This window comes from Triticum dicoccoides, chromosome 7A, assembly GCF_002162155.2.
Source record: "Triticum dicoccoides isolate Atlit2015 ecotype Zavitan chromosome 7A, WEW_v2.0, whole genome shotgun sequence".
NCBI classification, from domain to species: Eukaryota; Viridiplantae; Streptophyta; class Magnoliopsida; order Poales; family Poaceae; genus Triticum; species Triticum dicoccoides.
In genome coordinates this window covers 188,858,592-188,880,177 of record NC_041392.1, presented here as the reverse complement: position 1 = coordinate 188,880,177, position 21,586 = coordinate 188,858,592, and the positions used below count along the sequence as shown (strand labels likewise).

The following is a 21,586-nucleotide window of genomic DNA, read 5'->3' as shown; positions in this document are numbered from 1 at the left end:
AAGTTTCTGAATTTAGCAACAAAAGTCTTGCCTTCGGATCTGTGATAGAAGGTGTATCCAATAGTTTCCTTTGGATATCCTATGAAGACACATTTCTCCGATTTGGGTTCGAGCTTATCAGGTTGAAGCTTTTTCACATAAGCATCGCAGCCCCAAACTTTCAGAAACGACAACTTTGGTTTCTTGCCAAACCACAGTTCATAAGGCGTCGTCTCAACGGATTTTGATGGTGCCCTATTTAACGTGAATGCGGCCGTCTCTAGAGCATATCCCCAAAACGATAGCGGTAAATCAGTAAGAGACATCATAGATCGCACCATATCTAGTAAAGTATGATTACGACGTTCGGACACACCATTACGCTGTGGTGTTCCGGGTGGCGTGAGTTGCGAAACTATTCCACATTGTTTTAAATGTACACCAAACTCGTAACTCAAATATTCTCCTCCACGATCAGATCGTAGGAATTTTATTTTCTTGTTACGATGATTTTCAACTTCACTCTGAAATTCTTTGAACTTTTCAAATGTTTCAGACTTATGTTTCATTAAGTAGATATACCCAAATCTTCTTAAGTCATCTGTGAAGGTGAGAAAATAATGATATCCGCCACGAGCCTCAACATTCATTGGACCACATACATCTGTATGTATGATTTCCAACAAATCTGTTGCTCTCTCCATAGTACCGGAGAACGGTGTTTTTGTCATCTTACCCATAAGACACGGTTCGCAAGTACCAAGTGATTCATAATCAAGTGGTTCCAAAAGCCCATCAGTATGGAGTTTCTTCATGCGCTTTATACCGATATGACCCAAACGGTAGTGCCACAAATAAGTTGCACTATCATTATCAACTTTGCATCTTTTGGCTTCAACACTATGAATATGTGTGTCACTACTATCGAGATTTAATAAAAATAGACCACTCTTTAAGGGTGCATGACCATAAAAGATATTACTCATATAAATAGAACAACCATTATTCTCTGATTTAAATGAATAACCATCTCGCATCAAACAAGATCCAGATATAATGTTCATGTTTAACGCAGGCACCAAATAACAATTATTTAGGTCTAATAATAGTCCCGAAGGTAGATGTAGTGGTAGCGTGCCGACTGCGATCACATCGACTTTGGAACCATTTCCCACGCGCATCGTCACCTTATCCTTAGCCAATCTTCGCTTAATCCGTAGTCCCTGTTTCGAGTTGCAAATATTAGCAACAGAACTAGTATCAAATACCCAGGTGCTACTGCGAGCATTAGTAAGGTACACATCAATAACATGTATATCACATATACCTTTGTTCACCTTGCCATCCTTCTTATCCGCCAAATATTTGGGGCAGTTCTGCTTCCAGTGACCAGTCTGCTTGCAGTAGAAGCACTCAGTTTCAGGCTTAGGTCCAGGTTTGGGTATCTTCTCTTGAGTAGCAACTTACTTGCTGTTCTTTTTGAAGTTCCCCTTCTTCTTCCCTTTGCCCTTTTTCTTGAAACTAGTGGTCTTGTTGACCATCAACACTTGATGCTCCTTCTTGATTTCTACCTCCGCAGCTTTCAGCATTGCGAAGAGCTCGGGAATAGTCTTATTCATCCCTTGCATATTATAGTTCATCACAAAGCTCTTGTAGCTTGGTGGCAGTGATTGGAGAATTCTGTCAATGACGCAATCATCTGGAAGATTAACTCCCAATTGAATCAAGTGATTATTATACCCAGACATTTTGAGTATATGCTCACTAACAGAACTGTTCTCCTCCATCTTGCAGCTATAGAACTTATTGGAGACTTCATATTTCTCAATCCGGGCATTTGCTTGAAATATTAACTTCAACTCCTGGAACATCTCATATGCTCCATGACGTTCAAAACGTCGTTGAAGTCCCGATTCTAAGCCGTAAAGCATGGCACACTGAACTATCGAGTAGTCATCCGCTTTGCTCTGCCAGACATTCATAACATCTGGTGTTGCTCCAGCAGCAGGCCTGGCACCCAGCGGTGCTTCCAGGACGTAATTCTTCTGTGCAGCAATGAGGATAATCCTCAAGTTACGGACCTAGTCCGTGTAATTGCTACCATCATCTTTCAACTTTGCTTTCTCAAGGAACGCATTAAAATTCAACGGAATAACAACACGGGCCATCTATCTACAATCAAACATAAACAAGCCAGATACTATCAGGTACTAAGTTCATGATAAATTTAGGTTCAATTAATCATATTACTTAAAGAACTCCCACTTAGATAGACATCCCTCTAATCCTCTAAGTGATTACGTGATCCAAATCAACTAAACCATGTCCGATCATCACGTGAGATGGAGTAGTTTTATTGGTGAACATCACTATGTTGATCATATCTACTATATGATTCACGCTCAACCTTTCGGTATCCATGTTCTGAGGCCATATCTGTATATGCTTGGCTCGTCAAGTATAACTTGAGTATTCCGCGTGTGCAACTGTTTTGCACCCGTTGTATTTGAACGTAGAGCCTATCACACCCGATCATCACGTGGTGTCTCAGCACGAAGAACTTTCGCAATGGTGCATACTCAGGGAGAACACTTCTAGATAATTAGTGAGAGATCATCTTATAATGCTACCGTCAATCAAAGCAAGATAAGATGCATAAAAGATAAACATCACATGCAATCAATATTAGTGATATGATATGGCCATCATCATCTTGTGCTTGTGATCTCCATCTTCGAAGCACCTGTCGTGATTACCATCGTCACCGGCGCGACACCTTGATCTCCATCGTAGCATCGTTGTCGTCTCTCCAATCTTATGCTTCCACGACTATCGCTACCGCTTAGTCATAAAGTAAAGCATTATAGCGCGATTGCATTGGATACAATAAGGCGACAACCATATGGCTCCTGCCAGTTGCCGATAACTCGGTTACAAAACATGATCATCTCATACAATAAAATTTAGCATCATGTCTTTACCATATCACATCATAACATGCCCTGCAAAAACAAGTTAGACGTCCTCTACTTTGTTGTTGCAAGTTTTACATGGCTGCTACGGCCTTTAAGCAAAAACCAATCTTACCTATGCATCAAAACCACAACGATAGTTTTTCAAGTTGGTGATGTTTTAACCTTCGCAAGGACCGGGCGTAGCCACACTCGGTTCAACTAAAGTTGGAGAAACTGTCACCCGCTAGCCACCTTTGTGCAAAGCACGTCAGGAGAACCGGTCTCGCGTAAGCGTACGCGTAATGTCGATCCGGGCTGCTTCGTCCAACAATACCGCCGAAACAAAGTATGACATGCTGGTAAGCAGTATGACTTATATCACCCACAACTCACTTGTGTTCTACTCGTGCATACAACATCAACACATAAAACCTAGGCTCGGATGCCACTGTTGGGTAACGTAGTAATTTCAAAATTTTCCTACGCACACGCAAGATCAGGGTGATGCATAGCAACGAGAGGGACAAGTGTGATCTACGTACCCTTGTAGACCGACAGCGGAAGCGTTAGCACAACGCAGTTGATGTAGTCGTACGTCTTCACGGCCTGACCGATCAAGCACTGAAACTACGGCACCTTCGAGTTCTAGCACACGTTCAGCTCGATGACGATCCCCGGACTCTGATCCAGCAAAGTGTCGGGGAAGATTTCCGTCAGCACGACGGCGTGGTGACGATCTTGATGTACTACCATCGCAGGGCTTCGCCTAAGCACCGCTACAATATTATCGAGAATTATGGTGGAAGGGGGCACCCCACACGACTAAGAATATGATCACGTGGATCAACTTGTGTGTCTAGGGGTGCCCCCTGCCCCTGTATATAAAGGAGCAAGGGAAGGTGCGGCCGGCTAGGAGGAGAGCACGCCAGGAGGAGTCCTACTCCCATCGGGAGTAGGATTCCCCCCCTTTCCTAGTTGGAATAGGATTCGGGGGGGGAGGGGGTGAAGAGGAGAGAGAAGGAAGGGGGCGCCGCCCCCTTCTCCTTGTCCTATTCGGAGTAAGGGGGGAGGGGTGCGCGGCCCAGTCTTGGCCACCTCTCCTCTCTTCCACTAAAGCCCACTAAGGCCCATATACCTCCCGGGGGGTTCCGGTAACCTCCCGGTACTCCGGTAAAATCCTGATTTCAGCCGGAACAATTTCGATATCCAAATATAGGCTTCCAATATATCAATCTTTATGTCTCGACCATTTCGAGACTCCTCGTCATGTCCGTGATCACATCCGGGACTCCGAACAAACTTCGGTACATCAAAATGCATAAAGTCATAATATAACTGTCATCGAAACCTTAAGCGTGCGGACCCTACGGGTTCGAGAACAATGTAGACATGACCGAGACACGTCTCCGGTCAATAACCAATAGCGGAACCTCGATGCTCATATTGGCTCCTACATATTCTACGAAGATCTTTATCGGTCAGACCGCATAACAACATACGTTGTTCCCTTTGTCATCGGTATGTTACTTGCCTGAGATTCGATCGCCGGTATCTCAATACCTAGTTCAATCTTGTTACCGGAAAGTCTCTTTACTCGTTTCGTAATACATCATCTTGCAACTAACTCATTAGTTGTAATGCTTGCAAGGCTTATGTGATGTGCATTACCGAGAGGGCCCAGAGATACCTCTCCGACAATCAGAGTGACAAATCCTAATCTCAAAATACGCCAACCCAACATGTACCTTTGGAGACCCCTGTAGAGCTCCTTTATAATCACCCAGTTACGTTGTGACGTTTGGTAGCACACAAAGTGTTCCTCCGGCAAACGGGAGTTTTATAATCTCATAGTCATAGGAACATGTATAAGTCATGAAGAAAGCAATAGCAACATACAAAACGGTTGGGTGCTAAGCTAACGGAATGGGTCATGTCAATCACATCATTCTCCTAATGATGTGATCCCATTAATCAAATGACAACACATGTCTATGGTTAGGAAACATAACCATCTTCGATTAACGAGCTAGTCAAGTAGAGGCATACTAGTGACGTTTGGTTTGTCTATGTGTTCACACAAGTATTATGTTTCCGGATAATACAATTGTAGCATGAATAATAAACATTTATCATGATATAAGGAAATAAAATAATAACATTATTATTGCCTCTAGGGCATATTTCCTTCACTATCAACATACAACTAACCCTATGGTGTGATCCATGCACGCAATCATATGATGGGCACCAAAGACAGCAACATAACCACAAGCAAATTAAATCAATCGTAGCAATCCATCAACCACCGATAGGACAATGAAAATCTACTCAGACATCATAGGATGGTGTCGGTGTCAAAACCGGCGGATCTCAGGTAGGGGGTCCCGAACTGTGCGTCTAGGCCGGATGGTAATATGAGGCAGGGGACACAATGTTTTACCCAGGTTCGGGCCCTCTTGATGGAGGTAAAACCCTATGTCCTGCTTGATTAATATTGATGATATGGGTAGTACAAGAGTAGATCTACCACGAGATCGGAGAGGCTAAACCCTAGAAGCTAGCCTATGGTATGATTGTATCTTGTGGTTGTTGTCCTACGGACTAAAACCCTTCAGTTTATATAGACACCGGAGAGGGTTAGGTTTACACAAGGTCGGTTACAAAGGAGGAGATATCCATATCTGTATTGCCTAGCTTGCCTTCCACGCCAAGTAGAGTCCCATCCGGACACGAGACGAAGTCTTCAATCTTGTATCTTCATAGTCTAACAGTCCGGCCAATGGAGATACTCCGGCTGTCCGGAGACCCCCTAATCCAGGACTCCCTCAGTAGCCCCTGAACCAGGCTTCAATGGCGATGAGTCCGGTGCGCAGTATTGTCTTCGGCATTGCAAGGCGGGTTCCTTCGCCGAATACATCACAGAAGAACTTGAAAACGAGGATAGTGTCCGACCCTGCAAAATAAGTTCCACATACCACCGTAGAGAGAATAATATTTCCGCAATTCTAATTTGCTGACTTGTATTGACAGTATGACGTTATGTCATGGCCCGGTGATTATTCGAGCTGTTTCCTTTAACCAGCCCCGCACATAACGTGAGGCAGTTTTTCGTCTTGTCAAAGCAGAGCTCGTGTCCCCTTATTATGGGATTCTCATCAATACGGGCATGGGTAACCCAACCGCGCCATCAATTACGGCGCTCGGGGGATAAGCAAGTTTTACCAGGCAAGTGGGGACGCTTAGCTTCGTCCACCCATATAAAGGGATAAGGATTCACCTTTCTATCCACGCCTTCTTCCTCATTTGCTCATCCGTCTTCGCACACTCGAGCTCTAGCACCCAAGTACGCACTTCCCACCTCAACCTTCTCCAACCATGTCCGGAGTGGGAGGCAGGTGGATGGTCTCCTCCGTCACGGAGGGAGACATCAAGAAACTGAGGAGAGCCGGATACCTGCCCGACGACATCGCGCACCGGCTCCCAGATGAGGGGCAGCTCATCCCCACCCAAGGCCACATGAGAGGGTAGTGTTCCTCACCCATTTCCTCCACGTACTAGGATTCCCTCTCCATCCATTCGTCCGGGGGCTCATGTACGGCCTGGATTTCCACGATCTGGCCCCGAACTTCATCCTCAACATCTCGGCGTTTATCATCGTGTGCGAGGCCTTCCTATGCTCAAGCCCCACTTCGGCTTATGGTTGAAGACCTTCAATGTCAAGCCGAAGGTGGTGGGCGGCCGCCAGGCAGAGTGCGGAGGCGCCATGGTGGGCAAGATGCCCAACGTAACATGGCTCGAGGGCTCCTTTGTGGAAACCATAAAGGGGTGGCAATCAGGGTGGTTCCACATCACCGAGCCGCGCGACCCTGTATGGGCAGCGGCCCCCGAGTTCTGATCTGGCATCCCCATGCGGCTCACCTCCTGGAAAGAGAAGGGCCTGTCCTGGGGTAGTTCGGAAGAGCTGACCGGACTCCAAACATGTATTCAAAACATGGTGAACAAGAAGCTCAAACTTGTCAACATGGTCCAGGTCATGCTCCACCGCCGGATTCTCCCGTGCCAACAACGGGAGTTCAACTTGTGGGAGTTCGACCCCGCGCGGCACCGAACTCTGAACAGGCTTTTCGACACAACTCACGAAGATGCCTGGAGGGTGTTGTTCAAAAGCGCCGAGGTCCCCCCTCCCATTACTGAGGATCGTGGATTCAGCGTGAAGCGCCAAGCCAAAGAGGTAAGCTGCTTTACCACTCGCGGGATACTTATTTTTTATAGGTTGACTCCATGCGGGATCTAAACTCTCGTACCTTTGACAGGACTGGCGGGAGACGGCCGGACAGATCGATTGTCCGGCTCCTTTGCCCGAAGGCCCAGCAGACGCTCTTCTGGCGAAGATGCTGACTCCGGCTCCTTATACGGTGCCGGAGAAGACCAAGAAGGCCAAGGGAACCCGAAAGAGTTCCCGACGCCAGGCGTCGTCGGACTCACCGTCCGATGACTCTGCGACGCACTCCTCCCCCGAAGACGAGGAAGAAGAAGAAGATGCTCCCCCTCCTGCAGGGGGAGATAAGAAAGGGAAGGCCGCCCTAACTGGGGGGGCGAAGGGTCCAAGAAGGGAAGGACTCTCCTTCTGGACAGCTCCACTGCCATCGACGAAGATGAAGACGAGTGGTTGCCCAGGGCCAAGCCCCTGGGGAGATCGTAAGTATTCGGATAACAGAGTAACTTGTAGCATTCCTTTGTCGCGCTGCTTTCCCTAATGCCGAACATGATTATGCAGGCCGCTGCGAACCAGCATCAATGTATGATCGGACGGCTCCCTGGGCTCGTCGGACATGGATAGCGATCCAGTCCCGACCGCCACCTCCCCTCATCCTGCTGACGACGCTGAGGTGCTGTCTCAAGAGGCACCGGGTCGAGGGGAGACAGTCCTGGAGGCGCCTCAAGGCGACCTTCCGGACTCTGGGAGCCGAGGGGACGGGGCCCCTGAGAGCTCCGAGTTCGGCCCTCAGCCGAACACCGCGCCGGACCCTCCATCGGTTCAGGGCTCGGGCAGGCGGCCTCCTTCTAAGAGGGGCAAGATGCCTGTGCTGGTGACCTCTGTCCATCCAGAGGCGCCGGACAATCTGCTAGAAGCGCTTCGCAGCGCTTCCATCGATGAGGAGCACCGCACTATCATGAGTGCGGTGATCTAGAAGGTTCAGTCTGCCAAGAGCGGATTGACTGAAGCCTGTGCCAGCCTTCTAACAGGCTTTGAGGTAAGTGTTTTAAAATGTAGTAGAAATATTACCATATAGACAGTTGCCCCTAATGCTTTGTTCAGTGTTCCCAAAGAAAAGCCGAATAGAGGATCAAATAATATCGCAGGAGTCTAATATAAGTATGTCAATATGCATATGCAGGCTTCGTTGTTGGCGTCCGCTGGACTGACTGCGGAGGTCACCGTACTGAGGTAGGACCTCAAGGGGTCCAGGAAAGAGCTCGGCCTTGCCAAGAGGCAGCTCGAGAAGAACAAGGGTATGTAATACCCTGTCTATAGATATGTATATATAAAAGAGGACGCGATTGCAAAATGATAGGATCATTGTATGTTTGCCAGGGGCCACGACCGAGGTGGCGACCCTGAAGAAAGCGCTAACCAAGGATGAAGATAAAGCAGCCAAGGAGCGCACCGAGCGAGAGAAGCACGAGGATCGGGTGGGCGAGGTGCAGCAAGAGCTCCAGGCTCTCATGGCGAAGTACGATGCATTGGAGCTTGTCGCAAAGACGCGGGAGTCCGAGCTTGCCACGGCCCTCGAGAGTGCAAAAAGTGCCAAGGCCGAAGCCCAAAAGGCCCTCCAAGAGGTCGACGCGATGAAGAAGATAGCGGCGGGTAAGGTTTTCTATATGCAAAGCAAGCATGTAAAAGTAAATTACCGATTACTTACCCGAATCTGGAGCTCTCCAGGAGCATTCGTAGATTTGCCCCACAGCGTGTCCGATGCCACACAATTTTACCAGGCCGAGGATGGAAGCTCAACAGAGAAGCTGTTCTGGTCTCAGTATGCTGAGGCCGAACACCCGGTGCCAATGAGTGACCAGCTGAAGCAGATGGTCGAGCTACATAAGGCGGCCGATCGGGCCATGAAGAGCTTTATAGTCCGACTGTGTGGCTTGGCGACGCCCTTTCGAACAACTTCTTCGGCCTGGTGAGGCGGCTTGTGGATGCCTGCCCGTGGCTGGAGGTCGTCAAGCGATCTGTCTGCATTGAAGGTGCACGCCGGGCTTTCGCCCGTGTGAAATTGTAGTGGGTCAAGCTAGACGCCATGAAGCTGATCAAGGAGGGGCCGCCGGAGGGTAAGGAGCACCGCCACCCCGAGATGTACTATGAGGGTGTTCTGCCGGGTGCCCATCTCATTGCGGACGAGTGTTCAAAAGATGTAATATTTGAATGAGACTTGCTCATTTTATCCTGTATTTATGAAAACTTGTTTCATATGCGCTATGCAACGCTTGTTTGAATTTAAAATATTACCTTCTATTTGGCTGTTTATTCAATCTGAGAGATGGCTAGTCCTCGGCTTCTGCCCCCATGCCATGAGTGCTGGGGTGTTTGGGATAAACCTGAGCACTCTTGTTCCCATGTTTGGGTCCTTCGAGGGAGGTGCTCAGCACAGCGAACAAGGCAACCAAACTAATAATGCTTTATCACTCTCACTTAGCCATGGAATTTTATAATTTTAAATTTTGGCGAAGCCCCTGGTATTCGGAAGGCCGAATTTGGGGCGCGATACACGCCTTTAAGTCGGACAGGGCTGGCCCCTCGCTCTAAGCGGCATAAGTCTTTAAGGACTTGAAAACCTCGTCGAACAGCGACCAGTCTCTCGCCTTATCATGACAGTCAGTTTTAGCTTTCTCTACTGAGGTGCTGAACCCAGCAGAATCGGGGAACAATCGCAGTAGTTCTCCTAGCGCCACCTTAGCCGATAGAGCGTAACGTAAGGTACCAAAACATAGGAGCCGAGCAAACCCAACATTTTACCAAAGACATGATTCGGAGCTGATGCATATAATGCTATAAGTTCGGGGTGCCGCACTTGTGAAAGTGTTCGGACTTTTCACACCATATTGTGAGGTACGTAAGCCCCTCGGAATTCCGTGGTATGACGTAGCTGTCTGCCTCCTCGGTTGCTGCATCATGTGTTTGGCAATAGTGCTGCCGGACAGTGTTTCCAGGGATTAAGGTCCTGAAAAAAAGGAAAATAATCGAACGGGAAGCCCCTAGTGCAGTTTAAGACGCGTCCTGGGGCGTGCCGCAGTTGTGCCCCCCTCCCCATCTGTGCCCATGGTATTTTTAATGCGTAATTATGTACGTGTGGCACGAGTTTCGCCGTTGGGCTCGGATTGGGGTGACCGCCGTATTGCTATGCGAGCTCAGATCGCGCCAGGCGGTCTATTTGCCGATTGCCCCGAGCGCGCTTGAAGGTGTCTGGGCTTTGAAGCGCCGAACTGGTTGATTGCCTTGAGAGGCTGCTTTGCGCTTCTGCTACGAGGGCCGCGGTGTGCTCCTCTATTCGGAGAGAGCGCTCTGTGTTTCCATTGACTGTAATAACTCCGCGAGGTCCTAGCATCTTGAGCTTGAGGTATGCATAATGCGGTACCGCATTGAATCTAGCAAATGCGGTTCGCCCGAGCAGCGCGTGATAACCACTGCGGAACAGAACTATATCGAAGATTAACTCTTCGCTTCAGAAATTATCCGGGGATCCAAAGACCACTTCTAGTGTAATTGAGCCTGTGCAGTGGGCCTCCACACCTGTAATGACGCCTTTAAAGGTCGTTTTTGTGGGTTTGATCCTTGAGGGGTCTATACCCATTTTGCGCACTATGTCCTGATAAAGCAGGTTCAGGTTGCTGCCACCATCCATAAGGACTCGAGTGAGGTGGAATCCGTCAATGATTGGGTCTAGGACCAGTGTGGCAAATCCGCCATGACGGATACTAGTGGGGTGGTCCCTGCGATCGAAGGTGATCGGATAGGAGGACCAAGGGTTGAACTTTGGGGCGACTGGCTCCAACGCATATACGTCCCTGAGCGCACGCTTCCGCTCCCTCTTGGGGATGTGGGTCGCATATATCATGTTCACCGTCCGCACTTGAGGGGGAAACCTCTTCTGCCCTCCGGTGTGCAGCTGCCGGGGCTCCTCCTCGTCATTGCAATGCGGCCCCTTGTCCTTGTTTTTGGCGATTAACTTGCCGGCCTGCTTGAACACCCAACAATCCCTGTTGGTGTGATTGGCTGGCTTATCTGGGGTTTAGAGCCTTTGAATTCGGCATTGACTGCCGTATCCTCCTGTGTTTTCGCTATTAATACAATGCTTATGTTTGTTGCGATGTGACCTGCTATTGCCGTCCTTGGTATCCGGGGTACCATGGTTCCTTGATATGTTATTACTGCGAGCCAGCCAGCTGTCTTCTCCAACGCAAAAGCGGGTCATGAGCGTCGTGAGAGCTGCCACAGATTTTGGCTTTTCCTGACCAAGGTGCCGGGCTAGCCACTCATCTCGGATGTTGTGTTTGAAAGCTGCTAAGGCCTCTACATCCGGACAGTCGACGATCTGATTTTTCTTTGTAAGGAACCGAGTCCAGAATTGCTTGGCTGACTCTTCTGGCTGCTGAATTATGTGGCTCAAGTCATCGGCGTCTGGTGGTCGCACATAAGTGCCCTAAAAGTTGTCGAGCAATGCGGCTTCCAGATCTTCCCAACAGCTAATGGAGTCCGCTGGCAAGCTGTTAAGCCAATGCCGCGCTGGTCCTTTGAGCTTTAATGGGAGGTATTTGATGGCGTGTAAGTCATCACCGCGGGCCATGTTGATGTGGAGGAGGAAATCCTCGATCCATACTAGGGGATCTGTTGTGCTATCGTATGATTCAATATTTACAGGTTTGAAACCTTCTGGGAATTAATGTTCCATTACTTCGTTTGTGAAGCATAAGGGGTGTGCGGCGCCTCTGTATTGGGCTATATCGCGACGCAACTCGAATGGGTCTCGCGCGCTGTGTTCGCCCCGGCCGGATTTGCTTTTAGTGTATCCGGCGTGACGTTTATCGTCTCACAGAGTGGTGCGCCCTCATGATCCGTAGATCGATCTTGCATGCTTTTTTTTGTCCTCCAATATGTCTCGTAGGTCTGGCGTATCTCCCCATGTCTTTTTATTTGAATGGCGTCGGGGTGAAGGCTGAGCTTTTGGCTGGAATGCCTCTCTATCACGGCCATGAGGTGGCCGATCAGCCATATCATACGCTTCTTCCTCCAGTCGGGGTAGTTACCTGCACTTTGGGTTATTCTTGGAGGGGCGCTCGAGTTTATATTCCTCGGCCACGAGGACTTCAGTCCATCTGTCAGCTAGCAGATCTTGATCAACTTGAAGCTGCTGCTACTTTTTCTTCAGGCTATTTGCCGTGGCCATAAGCCGGTGCTTGAAGCGCTCTTGTTCGAGGGATCCTATGGTACGACGAATTCACAGTCGCCGAGGCTTGCCTCGTCTTCGGAGGGGGGCATGTAATTGTCATCCTCCTCCTCTCCATCTGCCGCTCTCTTAGGAGAGTTAGCTCCTTCATCCTCCTGCTCTAAATCTTGCTGGAGGGGATTGTTGTTGTCTTTGGCACTATCCGGAGTGTTATTATCTCCTGTGCTTGGGTTGGATTGCTTCTTGGAGGGGTCATCCTCCGCTATCTCGTCGCCATTGCCTTCGTTCGGTGTGTCCACCATGTATATGTCATATTTTAAGGTGGCTTTCCAGTGCCCTATAGGCGCTGGTTCATGTTCGTCTCCTACATCGTCGTCCATACCGTCGATGTCTTCGGAGTCGAAGTCGAGCATGTCGGTTAAATCATCGACGGTGGATATGAAGTGGGTGGTTGGTGGGCGTCGAATTTCTTCGTCGTCCGCATCCAATCATGTTGGCCATAATCCGGCTAGGGCTCTCCTGACAAAGAGAGAGACCTTAGTGAATTCAGAATTTCACCGAAGGGCGAGTGCTGAAAGATATCCGCGGTGGTGAATTCCATGATCGGCGCCCAATCGGATTCGATTGGCGGGGGCGCGGGCGGTTCGGAGTCCGAAAAAGAGTCCGACACCTTGGAGTCACGAGCTGCGCAGAAGATTAGGCTGGTGTTCGGCTCGATCGCCATTGAGACTGCAGCCCCTGAGGCGGTGTCTAGCCACCCGTCCTCAATTGTCGTAGTTGGCTGTGATCTAAGGTCGGAGCTGACGCGGGCGCGGCCTCTAAGGTACTGTTCGGCGGCAGAGCTAGGTCATACCCATCATGACAGTGCGGCGCGCTCGGCTGTGGCTCGAATCCGTCTAAGATCAAGTCTCCACGGATGTCGGCCGTGTAGTTCAAACATCCAAATCTAACCTGATGGCTAGGGGCGTAGCTTTCAATCTGCTCCAGATTGCCAAGCGGATTAGCCCGCAGTGCAAAGCCGCCGAATACGAAGATCTGTCTGGGGAGAAAAGTCTTACCCTGGACCGCATCGCTATCGACGATAGTAGGAGCCATCAAGCCCAACAGCGATGACACAGAGGAACTCTCAATGAAAGCACCAATGTCGGTGTCAAAACCGGCGGATCTCGGGTAGGGGGTCCCGAACTGTGCGTCTAGGTCGGATGGTAACAGGAGGCAGGGGACACGATGTTCTACCCAGGTTCGGGCCCTCTTGATGGAGGTAAAACCCTACGTCATGCTTGATTAATATTGATGATATGGGTAGTACAAGAGTAGATCTACCATGAGATCGGAGAGGCTAAACCCTAGAAGCTAGCCTATGGTATGATTGTATGTTGTGGTTGTTGTCCTACGGACTAAAACCCTTCGGTTTATATAGACACCGGAGAGGGTTAGGGTTACACAAGGTCGGTTACAAAGGAGGAGATATCCATATCCGTATTGCCTAGCTTGCCTTCCACGCCAAGTAGAGTACCATCCGGACACGAGACGAAGTCTTCAATCTTGTATCTTCATAGTCTAGCAGTCCGGCCAATGGAGATAGTCCGGCTGTCCAGAGACCCCCTAATCTAGGACTACCTCAGATGGCAACACATCATTGGATAATAATATGAAGCATAAAGCACCATGTTCAAGTAGAGGGTACAATGGGTTGCGGCAGAGTGGACCACTTTAGATAGAGGAGGGAAGGTGATGGAGATGTTGGTGATGATGGCGGAGGTGTTGGTGTAGATCACGGTGATGATGATGATGGCCACGGTAGCGTTCCGGCGCCACCAGAAGAGAAGGCGAGAGAGGGCCCCTTCGTCTTCTTCTTCCTTTACCTCCTCCCTAGATGGGAGAAGGGTTACCCCTCTGGTCCTTGGCCTCCATGGCATGGGAGGGGCGAGAGCCCCTCCGAGATTGGATCTGTCTCTCTGTCTCTCTTTGTTTCTGCGTTCTGTTCTGATGCCCTTTCACCATTTCGTATATATATGGAGATTCGTAACTCCGATTGGACCGAAACCTTCGACGTGATTTTTACCAAAAATTAGCTTTCTTGCGGCTGAAGAAGGGCATCAACTGCCTTATGGGTGGCCCACGAGGGTCAGGGGCGCGCCCCCTGCCTCGTGGCCACCTCGGGCACCGTCTCGCGTGGATTTTTCTACCACAATTCTCCAAATATTCCAAAAATATTCTCCGTCCGTTTTTATCCCGTTTGGATTCTGTTTGATATGGATATTCTACGAAACATAAAACATGCAACAAACAGGAACTCGCACTGGGCACTGGATCATATGTTAGTCCCAAAAATAATATAAAAGGTTGCTAAAAGTATATGAAAGTTGTAGAATATTGGCATGGAACAATAAAAAATTATAGATACGACGGAGACGTATCACGGGCGCACGACAGCGAGGAACGGCGGAGACGGCATCCTACGACGTCCAAATCGAAAGGGGGAGAGGGGGTTTTGGAAGAGTACCTCACGGTGAGCTCGGGTGCGCAGACGAGGAAGCCGGGGGTGGACCGAAGCGGTGGGAATCAGTACACGACGACGAAGAGGGCGATGGCGAGCGCACAATCCACGTCGGCTTGAGCTGATGCCCGGTACGGCCAAAGCCGACGGCCGCGGTCCTCCTGGACGTCCTCCCGTGCGAGGGCGACGACGATGGCCGCGACGTTGACGATGGCACGATGATGGTAGCTACGGGTGTGTGCGTTGGAGCGAGCGACGGCGCGAGGGACGAAGTAGTGGTGGTTAGGGTTCAACCGGGGGAGAGAGGAGGGGCTTGGGGTGCCCTTGTAGCAATCGGGGAGACGGGGGATGGCCACCATGCTTGACATGGCCGGCAGATGGGCGCCACGATCCCCTGTCTCCCTGTAGGAGGTTGAAGGAGAGGGGAGGTGGGCTGGGCCGGCCATTTGGCTAGTTGGGCCAAAGTGCCAAGTAGAATAGGCCTTCTCTTTTTATTTATATTTTATTTACTATTTTCGATTTTAGCTACTGTTTTCGATTTAATTGCAAGACTAAATGAGTTTTATTAGATATGAGACTTGTCACATAAATCAAACACATTATTTGTAGGAGTCACAAAAGGTTTGAGGCAAAAAGGAGTTGTCTAACCCTTTTTAGAAATTGAAAAGGACAATTTAAATTGCTGCTGGGCCACTAAATAATTTTCAGGTGCACTTTGGGAAACTAAAAGAGGTTGGTTCCAACATGAAAAAATATCCTGGGATTATTTTTCACACTTTGAACATTTTAGTTTTTATGTTGGACAAATTTGAATTTTTGACTTTATTTGAATTTGAGTTTGAACTAAGATTTGGGTCAAGCGAGGATTAGCAACAGTAATGTGATGACATGACATCATTGGAAGAGAATTACTCTAGTTTAATTATTCGGGCGTCACAGTTTCCGACTTGCATAATTATGACATAATCCCTTCGTCTCATAATATAAGACATTATTACATCCAATAATTAAGTATGAGACAGAATGCAGTACATAATATTTTGTGTTGCAAATTGAAGGTTCTTATAACATCACCAAGATGTCATGTTCACGGGTATACAGTCTCTCACGCTCAAACAGAAGTCATGCTCTCTCTCTCTATCTATCTATCTATCTCTAGCCACATGTACGTGCGTATGTGTGTTGGTTAGAAAAGTGGTCATGAATGAGTTTGGAGTGATGTACGTACCTCAAAGCCTTTGTCCTGCGATGACATCTTGCATGCGTAGCTGGAAAGGGAACTGCCTGACGTTGGTGCACTGATGATGCGTGCGCCCCGGGCTGGCATGGAGTGGTGGAAAGAGCATCATCGCGCGCGGCGTGATTGATAGACTTGCACTCATACCTTTTTGTTTTGCGACTTCAGGCGCACATGCAATTATGGTTCCTCTTCCTCCTGTTTGTGTTGCCACCTATCCACCAGCCTCCTGTGGTCTTCGGGCCAAGGACGCACGATGGACTGTTTCCCTTGGCGGCGGGAAGGATCCTTCTCATTCTCATGCCTTTTCCATTCAGTTAGGGTTTGTGTACTACTCAGTAAGGTGAGGTGACGATAACTCCCCGAAGATGGAATAAGGTTCTCCTTGTTTACTCCGCATTCGGCGGCCCGGTTATCATAGTTGAAGGGCATGTGGCGGTGTGTCTCCAAAGGATCTCGTAGGATTCAGGAGGTGCCAGTCTTCGGTGAACCAGCTTAGATCTTGTCTTCATTTGTGTGCCTCGGGTTGGTCCTTCCAATCTACGATTCTCTTCATCGGCAACAGTTGCTGTTCATATGCATCCTCTCCAGCCTATGTTAGTAGTGCTAGTTTTTAATTTATGGGTCTATAGAAAGGCTTAGAGGATACAAAAGTGTCAGTTTATGTTGGAATTGCTTTGCTCTAAAACTACTGAACCAACTACTTTCGCACCCGTGGGGGGGGGGGGGGTCCGGAGCAAGGACCCTAAGAATTTGGAAGATATATCTCGATAAAAGGTCCTAGCACCGGTCTCTCATATATGTAATCTAGTTTATCCGAAGTATCCCAATGGTATAAGACCGTCGACTAGGAGTAGATCGGAATCAAACTAAGACAAAGAAGACCTGATATGAAAACTAATTTGTCCAGACATTTATTGAATTTAAGCCAACCTTAGAAAACTAAAAAGAGTCTACGGACTCGTATATTATAGAGAGATGCTAGATGAATAAAGAGCACTTGCTACTCCACCCACAACGCTTTCTGCCTCTCCCCCAAACCCTTTATGCACTCCATGGTAGCACGGATGCGCCGATGGTCCTGTGGGCCGTGGGATTTTAGGACGACGACTTCCCGACTGACTACCATAACAAGTTTTGCCTAACTCCAATTAGCGAGGGGCGATGATAGTGGCGTGCCATTCGCTCGCTCCAATGCTTGTAGTCGTCGCTAGGTGATGTATGGACTTGGATGTAATCTTTGTTACTTACCGAAAAAGGCTTTCGTCGCGCTTTATAAATAAACCAATGATCATCAACAACCCAGTAGAAACGCATGCCAACACAACACACACACCCAAGGCAGGATAGAAAGGCACTGAGCACAGCAACATCACCACAAGCCCTACAAGAGCTACCGTAGTCCTCACCCATGAACACGCCACCGGAAAGAGATGAAGCTGCACAGATGAAACGTGGGCTCCAAGGCGGTGCCTTCTGGAAGGGAACGACACCGGAGTGCTGCCATCGTCCGACCCGAGGATCAGAGTTTCCCCTGGAGCAACACGACGGGCAATGAAGGTCGCGGCAACGCCTCTAAGAAGGGAATGAGCTTCGCCGCTGATGGTCCATCCGAAGATATAGCGGGTTTACACCCCGGCCAACACTCACCGCCACCGAACGCCACACCCCGGCTACCATGCCACCTACATGGCCATGGTCACCAGGAAGCACCAAGCTACGGGCTAGGCCGATGAGCACCGCGCTACCACCACCAAGGCCGCCGCCCCGGCATCAAAGACCTTGACACCACCTCACTCGAGACCTGCCGCTACTCCAACCAAAGAGACGAGTGAAAATGTCCCGCCGGTCACAACTGACCTCCATCAACCCGTCCTACTACATCGTGCGCTAGATGAGTTCAGTCCTGCTGCCAGGCGCAAGACGAGCTCGGTCCTGCTGCCGGGCGTGAGACGAGTTCAGTCCCACAGCACCAGGCCCGAGACTACTGATGGACCACATCTAGGAGAGGACTAGCCCTTCGACTAAGGTAGCGCCTGGATGACGAGGAGGGGGATCAAAGGCCGATGCAGGCCACTCATCGACAGGCCTACGTCGGAGATGTCCAGCTGCCGTCGTGAAACGACCCAGACCACCGCCATGAGCCACCACCACGCCATGGCAGCCCACATCCATGTCGGGACCCCGATGGACAACTCCGTGCCACCCGTCGGTGGCCATGGGCCCGATCCGAGCTGATCTGGCCGGCAACACCGCTTCCTGCTGCAGCTGCGACGCGCCACCGAGGTCCATGGCCATAGCCACGACCCCACCGGGCCGCAGCCCGCAGCTACCCCGACGGAAGCTCAGATCCGCCGGAGAAATCGCGCCGCCCCCCACATCACCTCCATAGAAGCAGCGCCCGCAGAGCACGCCAGCCCCCACATCGCCCAACAGCCCTCCACGCCGCCTCCGCAAGCATCCCAAGTCGCCGAAGAGGCTGCCGGCGCCGCGCCGCCATGCCACCGCACGAGGGGGCCGCCCTGCGACGACCCTGCCTTGCATGAGGGGAGACCAGGGCCCCGCTGCCGGCGGTGGCGACAAGGGGGAAGCGGCGAGCAGTCGGGGTGGGGCTCAGGTACATGTTGCCTGACAAAATAAACTTGATATCGTTTAACGTTGTAAAGTGCACCAGACCCCAACTCGGCACAATGGGAAATAGAACTAATCTTTGCACTAGGCTCACAACATAGTGCCCGGTCCTGTTGTTGTCTAAAAAAGTGCCCGGTCCTCTTCCTTATTGACTTTTGCTATTCTGAACACTATATTTGATTTTCTTCTTCTGAATACACATCTCTAAATTTCCGCAAAAAAGAAAGGAATACACATCTGTAAAAGTTGGGGTCGTCATTATTTTGGTGGTCATTATGTTATAGCTTGGTTGCCTTGTGTATAATGTATCATTTCAGTTTTGAAATGACCTGTATACACAGCGTGAGGAAAGAAAAAACAACTACGACATTTGTACTAGTAGCACTCAACGGCTATAATCACATTTATACATGATTTGTGTTGGCTTGCATACGTTTGGATGTGCAACCATTAATTTGCTTGCATATCTTTTATATTACTCCCTCCGTTCCTAAATATAAGACCTTCTACAGATTTCAATACAGACTACATACGGATGTATATAGGCACATTTCAGAGTATAGATTCGCTCATTTTGCTCCATATACGTTTGGATGTGCAAGCATTAACTGCATGCATATCTTTATATAGTATCAATTAATTTCTTCTACTAATGTCCTTATGTTTCTCCTTTTGGCCAGCACCAGATAACATCAGATAGCACCAGCTGGCTCCTCGTTGAGGGCACCCACATGCTAGCTTTTTCTTATAAATTGTGGAATGGATATTGTATAACAACCGTAAGGACAACATAGATCTAGTAACACTAGTGAGACGAGAAGCGATGGAAGGAAGGCAAGGCAATGACCGTGTCAACAAGGCAGGAGAAGGTAAAAGTAGATAAAATTAGTTGATTCTTCTTCAGATCATCTGTGTGAAGTATTTGGTTTTTGTAATTGTGTGTTGTTCAACTATATTACTAATCCGTGAATGTCCATGAACAAGTTATTTAAAATATCACCTCATCCTCTGTTGGTTCCCGCATAATTTCAGATCCAATTTGTTTCAAACAATTCTTTTTATGATTTTAATCTACAATAATTTTCGTTATATGAATGGAAGTTTTAAAATGAAGTTGCACAATGATTCTGGAGATAAAATCTCCTTTAGGGCTTGCTCGTTTAATCCCTTTCTCAAGGGGATTGGAGTGGTTTGAAGTGGATTGGGGAGGATTTTGACCTACAGGAAATTTAATCCCTCACAATCCTCTTTAATCCCTCTCAAACCCAATACAACCGAACAAAGGCCTTAAGATTTTGATCTACAATACTTTTCGTTATATGGCTCGGGTATTCCTTTTTTAAGAGAAGTCTCGTGTATTCTTATACATATATATGGTTTCCGGTCATACATGTAGTGTAACATAGTATAACGCACACGCAGGCAAGTCGAGGAAGGCGCGGGCGTTCTGGCCCAACGACCTGGAAAACATCATGCGAGGCGCCCTGCCGATGCACCCGCGCGCCAGGATCCACCCAGACGCCACAGCCCTCGTGGACCAGTGTGTCAAGGAGTTCATCAACATGGTCACCATCCAGACCGAAGCGGAGCGCGGAAAGGACGGCAAGAAGAAAATGACTGGCCTCCACGTGATCAAAGCTTTCGACACCCTCGGCTACAGCAACTACGTCGAGCCCCTCACTGAGCACCTCCGCCGGCACCGTGATGATACGAGCTACGTGGGAGTGAGACGCGGCAACAAGCGAGCCACCGCGCAGCCGCAGGCTGCGACGGGGCAGATGGCGCCACAGCCGTCCGACACCACGTTGGGTCCACCGCCGGCCGGCATCACGGTGCAAGGTCAGTTGCCGGCGGCTGCAGTGACGACGGCAACGGAGGAGATGGCACCACAGCCGTCCGTCTTTATGTTCGGTGTATCGCGGCCGGACGGTGTCACGGTGCAAGGTCAGGCGTCGGCAGCCACTGTGACGGCGGCGACGGTGGAGATGGAACCAGCAGCACCACGGCTTTGCATTGTGTCAGCCACCTCCACAGAAGCGTGTCTGCCGTGCGTTCTCCGGAGCTGCCCTGGCAAGCAGCTCTAGCATGCCACCTGCCTGTGATGACGAATGAATTAGGGTACCCCTGCTCTTCCTGCTGGCTATCGATGGGATGGGAATATCAGTGATAGGTTATTGTGAACTTGGCATGATTGTTGCTGTACTGTACTATTGGTGTTTGGTTGTGGTTTTTAATTCCTGGTCACCATGTGATTTTGTTTTCTTGCGCTCTGACCGTTAACGTTGCTCACCATGATTTAGTTTTGTTGTTCCACGAATATAAGGATGGTCGTTCGTTCCCACATCAGTCTTATCTTACAACACAGACGGTTGTGCAAGACGATGGAGAAGAAGAAGAAGCAGTGAGATTAGGTGGAAGTCGGACGAGATGTCGGGGGAGCTCACCGGCGTCTCTAGAACCTTATTTAAATAGCATGGAGAAAGTAGAAGAAAGTGTAGCGGTGCCAATGTGCATACATATGAGGCGAACAACCGGAGCGGTGAAAAATTATAATCCTTACTTTTACTCCCTCCCTTGGAAAAACACAAGAGCATCTCCAATAAAAAATATAGATGCGGAAAAAAACATCTCCGCCTCTCGAAGATGTAAACTACAATACCTTGTGGTGCAAATTTGAATCTCCACCTACAGAAGATATAAAAATGTGACCGCCCGCCAACCGCCCAACTGCCAGTTCCTTTCCCTTCCGCGCGACCGGTCTCCACCCGCCCGACTCCGCCGCCGACCAAATCCACACAAAATCGACGCCGCCGCCCCCCACCCGACAGCCACTGGGCCC

General features: G+C 49.3%; 1 pseudogene; it reads left to right on the top strand.

Moving 5' to 3' along the window:
- Nucleotides 1-20,237: 20,237 nt before the first annotated feature.
- On the top strand, nt 20,238-20,886 carry LOC119331562 (annotated as a pseudogene).
- Nucleotides 20,887-21,586: the final 700 nt, after the last annotated feature.